This window comes from Molothrus ater, chromosome 4, assembly GCF_012460135.2.
Source record: "Molothrus ater isolate BHLD 08-10-18 breed brown headed cowbird chromosome 4, BPBGC_Mater_1.1, whole genome shotgun sequence".
NCBI lineage: Eukaryota > Metazoa > Chordata > Aves > Passeriformes > Icteridae > Molothrus > Molothrus ater.
In genome coordinates, this window is record NC_050481.2 from 44,805,037 (window position 1) to 44,817,301 (window position 12,265).

General features: G+C 37.3%; 1 protein-coding gene across 1 annotated transcript in view; it reads right to left on the bottom strand.

The window, feature by feature from the left end:
• Nucleotides 1-12,265, bottom strand: part of TRMT9B (tRNA methyltransferase 9B (putative)) — a 118,206-nt gene that overhangs the window by 88,285 nt on the left and 17,656 nt on the right. The gene's annotated exons all lie outside the window — the stretch shown is intronic.

Consider the following 12,265-nt stretch of genomic DNA (forward strand, 5'->3'; position numbering starts at 1 on the left):
TCCCACAGATCCACTTCTGGTAAGGTGATATCCAACTGAGGGAGGCAGCCTCACACATTCCTGTTGGTCTATCCACAGTCTTGAAAAGCCAAAATGGAACTAAATAATCTCAAAGGACAAAGTTTTAAGCAATATTCCCAAATCTTTGCAAGGCCACTGATTTTGTATCACTCTTCAGAGTTTCACTTATAAAATAAATACAAGCATTAACTGGGAATATTAGACTTCTTTTTAATCAAGCCAGTTGCAATGTAGTATTGCTTTAATAGGAGTAGACTATTAAAACAGGAAAAACATATGTATTTTTGAATTCATTGCAAACACAGTATTTTGTACACACATCTCAAACACTCCTCCTAGTCCCTGAAGCCTCACTGCCTGCAATTCTCTAGAGGATTTCTACATGCTCCTTTTCCATGCCTCCTCCCATTCACTGGCCACAAGACAAATTTCAATTTGATCTCCATAAGATAACTGAGAGACATTTAAGAAAATCCAAGATCTAGAGATTTCATCATTTAAGTGTCTCTAAAGTAAAATGAATAGGACAGCTCTCCTATCAAATCTATTACCTGGGCTCTGCAACCACAGGCAAACAATATAGCAGCAATTTATACCCATGGAAAGATGATGGAGAAAATCATTCTGGAAACCATTTCCAAATGCATGAAGGGAATAAAGGAGATTGGGAGAAATCAGTATACGTTTGCAGGAGGGAAGTCATGCTTTAACCATCTGATAACCTTCTACAGGGTGAGCAGCTTGTTGGATGAGGGAGAGAGCAGCTAAAGCTGTTTACCGCAACTTGAGTTAAGGCAGACCCTATAACATCCTCAAAGAGAAGCTGACAAATTAAAGGCTAGATAACTACACAGCTTGAAAATTAACGGGATGGCCAGGCCTGGTGGGTGGTGATCAGCAGCACAAAGTGCAGTCGGAGGCAAGTGGTCACAAGTGGTGTAACCCAGGGATCATTACTGGGGTTAATACTGTTTAACAGCTTCACTAATGACCTGAAATGATGTGACAGAGTGCACTTCAGCAAGTTCCCAGATGATGCAAAACTGGGAGGAGCAGCTGAAACACCACATAGTTGTGGTACCATGTGCGACCTTGACAAGCTGGAGAGTTGGTTCAAAAGGAACATAATGAATTTTAATAAGGGGAAATGCAAAGTCCTGAAAAGAACTGTGGAGAAGAATAAACACAGGCACCATGTACACCAGGGACCAACCTGCTGGAAGGAAGCTCTGCAGACAAGGCCACTGGGGTCCTGGTGGACAACAAGCTGATCACAAACCAGCAGTGCACTTTCACAGAAAAGAAGGCCAGCATCATCCTGGGTAATGTGAAGTGCAATGACCATAGGTCAAAGCAAGTGATCTCCCCCTTTCATTCACTTGTGTGACCATAGTTTGGAGCATTGCTGAACCAGGACTCGACTGCCCAGTACAAGAGAGACATGGACTTAATGGAGTGAGCCTGGCACAGAGGTGATAAAGGGACTGAAGCACCTGTCTTATGAGGAGAGACTGAGACTCTTCAGCCTGGAGAAGCGAAAGCTCAGGCAATGGACTGGGGAAGTGTATAGCTCAGAGCTTCATCCATACTCATCACAGGGGGAGCTGGGCTAGATGACCTTTAAAGGTCCCTTCCAAGCCAAATTATTCTGTCATTCAATAAATACTTGATGCAAGGAAAGAATGGGTGAGACAGACCTTCCAGTAGTGCCCAGCAATAGGTCAAGTGGCAATGGGCACAATGAAACACAGGAAAGTCCTTGTGAACACAACACTTCTTTACTGGTGAGTGTGGCCAAACACCAGCATAGGCTGCCCAGAGAGGCTCTGGAATCTCCATTTGTGGAGGAATTAAAAATTTGACAGCCATGGTTGTGGGCAACTGGTTCTAGCTGACACTGCTTGAGCATGAGGATTAGTCTAGAGGATTCCAACCTTCCTATCTGACATACAGATATGAATGAATAAGTGAAGCTGAACAATCAAGGATATCCTAAAAGCAGAATTTGTTCCTCAGATGGGTTCAGATAACCTCAGGGTTATTGTCCCTGCTGATATTCAAAGAAGATTGGTAAGGATGTGCTTTGAAGAGTTCTATTACTGAGTGGATGATTATGTAAGTTGTATACTGTACTACTGCATTTTTAATAGGGAACACACTGTCAACACCATCTTTTCAGGCAGCAGACTATAATCCCCAGGCAAGATAAAATCTGCTGTTTCTACCAAGTTTCTGCAGGCACTGTGGAACAAGCTGACTTGGAAACTGCTGCCTAGCACCTAGAGGAAGATAATTCTTACAGCTTGCTTCACAGGTCTGGTAGGAAGTCAGCTGAAACTTGGGAGGAGCCAGAAGCTGATGGTTTGCTGATTGGTGTTACCACGTTTCTATATGCTTAATGCCTTGTCAGCAAGGCAGCAGGTTTTAAAACTCATACCCAACTTCTCTTCCATGCCTTTGAGAACTATAGGTTTGATACTGTGGGTTCTGGCAAGATTGAAAAAAACCCAGGAAAATGCTTGATATTTTAACTCCAAAATGTTATCTCTGCATAATCTAGAGTATGAATTTTTAAAAAGGCCAGCTGCTGTATGTTATGCAACTTTTACCCAATAGTTCACTGAATATAGGGAATTTTGCACCCAATAAGGGAATATAAACTGAGACTTACCTATACAGGCAGGCTTCAGAGCAGAGCACTGTGAATACCCTATATTATCATGTATAATTTAATCAAACAAATAATTGCTGCCAGAATGTTGAAATACTTGTTAGATCACTCATCATCTGCTGTTTTATCACCAATGGTATAAAAATTAGCCAACAACCATCATTACTTGTGGATGTTTAGGAGGAGGTTAATTTCAATCAATCAAGAGGGATTTAATAATTAAAATATTTAAAGATGTGAAGGAATCTTGATGCTTCAAAAATTCTAAAATTATGTGCATGGGAAAGGTAAGAGATTGTACATACAAATCATGAAGTACTATCTTTGTACATAAAAACTGAGCTGAAAAGCTAAAGATTATGTAAATTAATTAGGAAAGCTGTAGATTCCTCTCCCATTTGCTTTGTTTGCAGATTTTATAGTGTCTTGATGTTACAGCAATAAAGCAGGATGAGTGTGCTTAGCCTACTTACCTTCTCTTGCAAGGACAAATCTTTTTTAACCATCTCTGCACAAGGCAGAAAGAACAGCACAGCAAAGTATCAACATAAGGGTTGGATGATTTAATACAAACTGTGTCATCTGGCAGGAACTTCCAGTATCTGAAGCTGCACTTTTCACTTTTGACATGGCAGAGAACATACTGCCCTATTCTTAAAAACTCATTTAACTTCTTTATGGAATGCCAATATCAGAACAAGCTGCTAACCACAGATTTAAAACCACATAATTTACAAAGTGATGTAAGATGAATTAGACCTGATTTCAGATTCACAATATACAGCAGGACTTCTTATTTTGTCTGCTTTTAAGGTAATAAAGTATTTTTAGGTTACAATAGTTCTCTACATACACAACCATCCTAGAAGAAACAGTATAAAACTTATATGCCCCAAGTTCTGTAACATGCTACTCCATGCTCTGTAATACATTACCTACTAAGAAATAGGCTTCAGTGGCAAAATACCTGTTGTAAAATGGTGACAGAGAGAGGGTGACAAGAAACATCGAGTGCGAGACAGAATTGCTTCATTATTAATTTCACTGGAAAACATGCAAAGACATCAACAAAGTAATATTGATTGCAATTTCACTAATTCACTAATACCACAATATATCACAGCATCACTAATTTGATATCCCAATATCACTATTAGTTTTCCCAGAGAAGTTGTGGATGTCCCATCAAAGTGTTCAAGACCAGATTGGATGTGGCTTTGAGCAATCTGGTCTAGTGTGGAGTGTCCCTGCTTATAGCAGGGAGGTTGGAAATAGATAATATCTAAGGTCCCTTCCAGCTCAAACCATTCTATGATTCTGTGATTGTAATCCCCCCTTGATTTTTATTTCCAAATCCATTCATGTTTTACCACCACAACCCAAAGAGATGGTAGTAAAAAAACATATGAGGAGGCAATCAACAGCTCCTAAGCACACATGGCTGAGTGCTAGTGGCACAAGCCAAGCGGTGGCAGCTTGACAAGTTTTAAAGTATTCTATTTGGAAAAATGATGTGATTATTTTGGTTTCTGATTATTTCTTTACCCTTAGCTTTGTTTCAAACTAATTTCTTTAGAGCATCATTAAGAAAGTTTGCTCAGTGGGTGATTTCACAATCATAAAACCTCTTGCCTTTCACACATAGGTAAGATGAGATGCTGTCATTGAGTAATCCTTCACCATATGTAACTGCCACTACACTTACTGCTATTTGAAATGTGCAAAGGAATGTTTATTACTTGAGTAAAAACAGCTCAGCAGAATGAGGCACCACTGAGAAGATGAGACATTTAATTAGAAGTGATGTTTTGGATAAAACATAAGTTCACCTGCTGATTGCTGTACCACTAACTGAAAGGTATGTCTACCATACAGGGAAGTGATAGGAGGTGAGAGCATTATAGCCCATGCAGCCACTGTACTTTACCTGTTCTGGGATCAACAAAGGTAAATTATAACACCCAAAGTTCTCTCTATACATACTAAAGGTTATTTTTGGTAGGGTCAATTAAACTTCATGAGCATCTTTGCCGCCAGAGTTGAAGCACTTCAGATCCTGAACTGTTTTATTTCAAGATAATTTAGCTTCCACATACTACATTGCCTTCTGGGATAAGTTATAAAGCAGATAATAATAACAGTCACACACCCTCAGCCTATGCACAGCACTTAGTGAAAATGCCAGCAGTTGGTTACTATAGATACACAAAGCAAACCATTTCCACATCTGAAAAGCCACAGCCCACTGCAGTAAGGCTGTAACACGCCTTGTCTACAAGAGATACCATAGTGGCAGGAGTAAAATGGTGAAAATCACACTCTTCATTAGCACAGGATAATCCAACATAAACATGTCCTCACTGCAGACACACTGCATTCCATTCCTTCAGAGTCTGATGATGTGAGTGTTGCATGAACACCAATAACTTATCACAACTATACACATGCCCAACATTCCTTCCCTTTCCTCTCCTGGTGACTGATTCAAACTAAGGCAAACTACTGGAACTGAATGTCACACGATGACAGCACTACCTTGGCTTTTTTCTTTGTAAGGGAGCTCTACATCCTTGGCTGCGATACAATGGAGTGCTAGAACAGTGCCCTGTCAGGACTTCTGTTACAGTTCTGGCCACAACGTGGTTTTTACCTCACGTCCACTTTGTATCACACAAGGAAGGATTTCACACACTATCACAAAGCACAAAGTAAATTTTACAGCTCTTTGTCACCTCTTGTAGATTCATACTCTATTTCTTTAAGCTATACTTCTAATGAGGGAAGCATGCATTGTAGAAACTATGCCAAGAAAATTCTCCTTAGGAAGAGCTTGAAGTAATTTATGGTGTGTGCAAACTGTGCTGAATGCTTCTTATGCCCAGGCAAGATAGCTATATTTAAAGAATGTGATAACTCCTTAAATTTGCAGGTATCAGTATAGGCCAACCTTGACTGGAAGATAAAGACATTCTAGGTTTGTAATATTTACCTCTCTAAGTATGAGCATAGTCAGTAGACCCAGACTTGAACATTTCAAGTCGAAAAAAGGGGAGGTGGGGGGGGGGTCAAAATTTCTCTGCTAAGAAGTCAGTAGGTACCACATTTAAACAGGATATGCAAATAAAAGCTATTATTCCTTACTAATTGTTACATTTCTAAATTACTTCAGGATTTTACTGTAAAAGACATGAATAGTGAATTATCACAGGTTGAAATGTAAATTAACAGGAGTATATCAGAGTATTTTCTAATTCAAAATTCCTAAACTACACAGTAAATCCTTATTTTTCTTTCATCTTTTCCTCTCTAGAGTTTTATAAAGCCTCTTCAGATATAGTTTTGTGATTACGTTTATGCTGTCTGTTGAAGAAACTGTCCAGTCATTAACAGCTGGGTTTGTTGAGGTAAGAATGACAACATGACATTTGACACTAGAGAATAACTGTAAGTTTGAACCTCACTGTGAAAGAAATGTAGTTGCAGATACAGGAAGTATGAATAGGATAGACAAATGATTAATAATTAAGTAGGATAATAAAATTATCCCAAGTGACCCAGACCATTTAGCAGACAGTAAAATTCACGGTATTTATCACAGAGATATCACTCTCAATGAAATTAGCTGATCATTTTTGATTAACCTGACATAGTATCAATGCTACAATAACATGCAGACAGTTCTTAGGATTTATATTAAAAAGTTTTGCCAGATAAAATATATAGGTGCTACACTACTAATCTGCAAATAATTCCTAAAATTGATATTTAAAAGCTATGCCAGTGCTATGCCTGCCATAGCCTTCTGTCTTCTGTAATAAGCAAGGAAATTCATAGTTTAATTTAATAGTGTAGCATGCCCCGAGGAGAGAAAAAGAATTTTCAATAAAGAGAAAACATCTGCAAAGACACTTATTTATAGAGGCATGTGATAAACAGACTCATGTGCTCATTAAGTTAAAAAAATCTGAACATTCTTTCCTGATGAATTAACAAAGCTGCCATGTATCATAACTTAATAAACCTGTATTTCGAGATTTCTTATTTATGTATTTGCTTGGCCTTGCTTTCCTTTTATGTATCAGCCTTCTCAGTGCTGTAACACAATTCACTATTCTGGTCTGAAAAGCAGTCAGACATGTTCTAAATTTCTACCACGAGTAAACTAAGCTTTGTTAACAAGTAGACTTTCTTATATACAGCACTTTTAAATCAAAGATTACAAAGGTTATTGTGAGGATAATCCAGGTTGTCAGAACATGGAGGATCAACAAATTGATTATATATTTTATTTTATTTTATTTACTGTTTTATTTTATTTTTATTTTGTTAGTATCATGGCTGAGATCCAATTCTCTTACTTTGAAAGCTATTCTGAGTCAACAACACAGTAGACATTTTGGAGAAGCTACATCAAACTAAAAATATGAATTCTTATTACTGCATTTCATACCTTATGGAAAGGTTCTGTTTCAATTTTTTTTTTCACCAGAAGTTATTTCAGAAAATGACTTGCAAAACCAGTGTAACTAACGTAATATGTTTTTTCCTCTGGCTTTTTTGGACATTGAATATGCTGTCACAAAGCAACTGGCTAAGCAGCAACAATCAGGGTCAGACATGTTTGCAGATATAACATTTAGAGTTATAGGCAGAAAAAAAAATAGAAGTATTCAATAAAAATTAAGGTAGGAAATTCTTAGTCAAAAGAATAGGAAAAAATTTCTCACGTGTTTGGACTTCTGCTAAGGGACAGTTTCTCAAGGAACACAATTGCAACTCTCATCCTGGGATGTTTCCAGATCAAAGGCTGAGTTACAACAGAGCACAGCCCTGAAAGGCAGAGAGGGGAACAGCAGGGCCCAAAGACCCATTCTGTCTTGCATGACTGTGCAGCACAGAGTTCCTGGATGTGAGCTCCTGCTCATCTCCCAGGTTTAACAAAGAACTGGAATCATGTGTTACAGAGCCCCTAGGTCTCCAGACACGTTCCTCCTCCAGCCACACCAGATCCTTGGTGAATGCAGATCACTCAACAGGGAAGCAAGGCAAGCTTGGTAGGACAAATATTATCTTCTACAAGACCACCTGACACAGCTGGGGGAAAAAAAGACAAGCTTAGGGTACACCATTATTTGTTCTGGTCTGAAAGGATGAATAAAGATTTGAACAAATGGATCGCAGTTTATTGTATTTATTTTTAAAAATTGCACAATTTGAAAGAAAAATGTGTCTCCCCTATGGCAAAGGAGAGCTAATGAGGTAATTAATGTGGCAAGGAATGACACAGAGAAACAGAGCTGCTACTGGTAATATTAGAGATTCTTGTGAAAGACAAACAAAGAAATGATGTGGAAATGATTAAAGATTTTTTTAAAAACTAAACACTTTTAAATAATCATCATGGAATTCAAATGTCATGAAACACAAAAAATTATTACTGTTTCCAAGAAAATACCAAGAGAAATAATTTCCTTGGTAATTCCATTCCAGATGAAAGAGTGATATATTAACACTGAAGAATTGTACAATAACTGAGCCCTGAAACCACTCAGTAAATCATTTAACAGAATTTGGCAAATACTATCAGGAAATGCTTAAAAAAAGTCTCTCCCCTTCAAGATCCAAATCACTGCATACGAGTCTGAGGTACTAAAAAATTCTTCATGTTACCTTTATTCATTATAAAGGAAAACTATTACAAATTTGATTTAGTTTCAAGTTCCCAAAACTTTTTCTAGATTTTAAATTTACATCTTGTAATCTTCTTGTTTTCTTATTTATTTTTCCCAAAGTTAAACAGTTGATCACATAGCCAGCTTCAGGAGCTGCCATATAAATGGAAGGTGCAGCAGGAAGTGACATAAGTAGTTCATTAGGTAATCTCTGATCCTCTACTATACCAGGGTCAGGTATTTCTACTAAAACAATATTTTAGAAACCAGAACTCTTAAGGTGAGACTGAGATTTTTTTCCCAACAACTTCAGTAAGTCTAATGAGTTCTTTGTAGAGATGTCCATTTCAATGTCAATAATCTCATGCAAAGGTACATTTTTGGTCTCTCCAATCTTTGCACTGCATTATCAGCCAGGCATTGTGCTTTACTTCTTGTCATAACAAGTCATGCTGCTGACATACAGCAGTTTGTTCAGTCACAAAGGGTGGGGGGGGAACCTCAACTGCATCATAAATTATTTAGTAAATACATCTTGAGGTGAAAGGTACATACAAAACGCAAGATAAATACACATCTTAAAGGAAAAATAAAAAGAAGTTTAACTTGTCAACAGCTTGCAATGTGTACTGTTTACAAGTATAATCCAATCCTAGATGGATCTTCAAAGACTGAGGTCATTGTCACAAGCACAATTCCTGAAAATTCTTTTGCACTACTCCTCAAAGCTGTGTAATGGAAATATTCTTCATGGTAAATCTTACTGTTATTGCTCTGTAATGGCAGCATTCTTTAGTGTTGCCCTTACCAGTGCTAACACCATTTGATATCCTCTAGGTTTAAAAACATTTAGTACTAAACAGTGCTGTATGAGAAATACCAAATAGCACCACGACCAGGAAGGACAACTGTCAATCATGTCACACTGCTGCCCTTATATATTCATCTTACAATGTGAATTCTGATTATATTTCTATTCTGTTGCTGTAAATTAGTTTTCCCTAATCAATATGAAAAGTTGAAGTTTTTTTATTACTTTTCTCTTTCCACAGAGCTTTGCTCAGGCACCCATTGGTCCACCACTGACATTATTCCACTGAAAGCACATTATCGTTGAATAAACATGAGCTGCCAGAAATTGTGGATTTGCACAGAGGCTTTGGGAAATCTGTGAGTAGGCTTTATTGTATGTAAGACAGACTGCACAAAGAAACACCACTCAATGAGCCAAAACTTATGATCTTAAGAGTCTCTACATTTAAGCTAGCAAATGCTTTTTGAGAATTTAGACCTCTAGGTTTTCTTAATATGAAAACCTTTTTTGAGGGATAGTTAGCTATGATAACTATTTCAATTGGGGAAAAAAGATGTTTGTTTTTTAAAGGTTAGGTAATGATTAAAAAGAGTTCTTTCTACAAGCACAGAATACATATTCATATTATTTAAACAGACAGTAAACCAAAAATGTTACTTTCCTATCTGAAACCAGGTTAGATGTGCTGGAAGGTTCCTGTGAAACACTAGAGAATACTACAACATCTTAGTTTGTCTTTTTATTCTCTTCTAGCTGACTGAAATGCTCCTGAATACAAGTCTCCAATTTGCCATGATGCTTTTCTTTCATATACATTTTCAGCTTGTACCTCTCTCTATAACTGAGTCAGCTGGTTCTAAGTACATTAGTAGGTAATGTGACAGCAATGGACTCAGTTGCATTTTATAAGCCCCTGGAAAGCTGTGGAGTTTTCATGACCTAACACTCATCACAAATCCACACTTCTTTTGACATTACTTTTCTAACCAGAACTTGTTGGACAGGATTCCAACTGGCAGAGTGAATTCACATTGCAAACATCACCCTGAAATTTGTGCTGGTAGTTTGCATGTAATATGTGCTGGAATAGACAGTATTTATGTGGTGAAAACAGTTTACTCATTTGGCACAAAAAGATGTGATAATGCCATTCATCAGGAAAACATACAGATGGCAGTTGGATTGTTCATATTCTATATTCTCTCTCTCAAGTAAAGTTGTCATGTTTGGTTTTTGTGATGATTCATCTGATGCTGCCTGGTGGGCAACTCTAGTGCTAAAAGCCCTGTGGGGACAGAGAACACAGCCTGGCAGGCATTACAGGAGTTCTCTGATGTCCAAATTCACACTTTCAGTAAAAGCTAATACATTTCTAAATGCATTCTTATCTATTCTAACTTCCTTTTCTGAGATGTCTCTGACATCTTTCATCCTGTTGTCATATGGAAACATTTTATGCTTCTGCTGGAACATCAGTTCATAAATCTCTTTCAAAAGAAGCATAATTCTGAAGACATTTCTTGAATTCACTGTATCTACTCTCTTGCTTTGTTTATGTTCAGTATGTGATCAAGAAAATCTGTAAGACTGACTGACAGACTGACAAATTCTACCTAATTAGTACTCACCAGATTTAGCTAGTCATCTTCAACCCTTCAAGCAATGCCAGTGTAAAGTCTTCCTTTTCTCCTTTTAAATACCTGAAGATTTACCTGCATCTGAGAGAATCATTCAATGGTATTATATCTCCCAACAAGTCATTCAATGGTATTATATCTCTCAACAAGATATAAACTGCACAAAAACTAATAATGATATAAAAAAGAGTGTATGTGCAAGCAAAATAAGATTATGGGAAACAGTTTGCATTCTGAATATTATCTTGAGGAAGAGACTGAAAGATTATTACATGTTAAAAAATCCTACCAAACCATACAAATAAATTACTCATTTAAGATAGGTTGCCTTAAGAAGCAGGTTATTATGACCTGCACTACTAGACTAAATGGGAGTAAAATTTCTTTGAAAAAACTCCACTTTTTTCTTCCAGTTAGTTTCAATTAGGACTTTTTTCATGAAACAAAAACAGTAACAAAATTATTTTAATACACTGCCATACAACAACTAGATAATACACCTACCAGCCACACCCACCAACACAGGCTGTATTTTTCTATGTCATATACATCAATACATTTGCTATGGTTATGACAGAAATAAAGCTAAAAAAATGGCTCGCCCATTACAGTACAGGGGATCTACAAGAAAGGCAGGAATAAAATTCAGTTCTTTGAAGTCCCTGCTTTAACCACACCATCCCCTTTAAGAATTCCCTGTAGTAAAAAAAAAAAACCTACATGTTTTTATTTTCTTTTTTAAAAGAAGTTCTAACATAGGAGCAAACACTGTTGAGTTTTGAAGTGCTTTCAGATTTATGCTTGCCTAAATGTGAACAGAAGTTACCCTATAAGTTTTAGAAATACTTGGCTAGACACCAACCACTGTACTTACATAAGGCCATATAATCACCTGACACTTGTAGCTGCCTCACTGATTTTCCAAGAATTTTAATCCTCTTTTCCTGAAACTATCCCTTCAGTGAGAAAATATGTTTATTCTATTCCTTATATGCTTGCTTTGCAGACAAACATTTTCATTTATCAAATAGGACAATAATATTTTCCACTTTCAAACATGAGAAATCAAGAGATTTCTTTGTACAGCAAAGTACAAAGTGTGTCTTGTCACACACAAGGGCCCATTCCTCAACTGTGCACCCCCAAGCTGCTTCTACACATTTAAAAACCTTCCTACAGAATAATGCAACTTCCCAGCTCTTCCCTTCTGCCAAGCAGCCAGAGCATGATGACAGCAAGTAACACACACACGGTGGGCACCCAGCAGTTAGTGCACTGTGTAAAGAACAGAACAGAGATAGCTGCTTGATGGCTGGAGGCAGATGTAGCCTGAACTTCCTATTACCAGAGGTTTTGGTTTTGCAGACTGTTTAAATATATAACTAACCTATTCATTTTGCTTTAGTCTATATTTTCTGTTAGATATAAAATGTGATTATTAAAGTTTCTT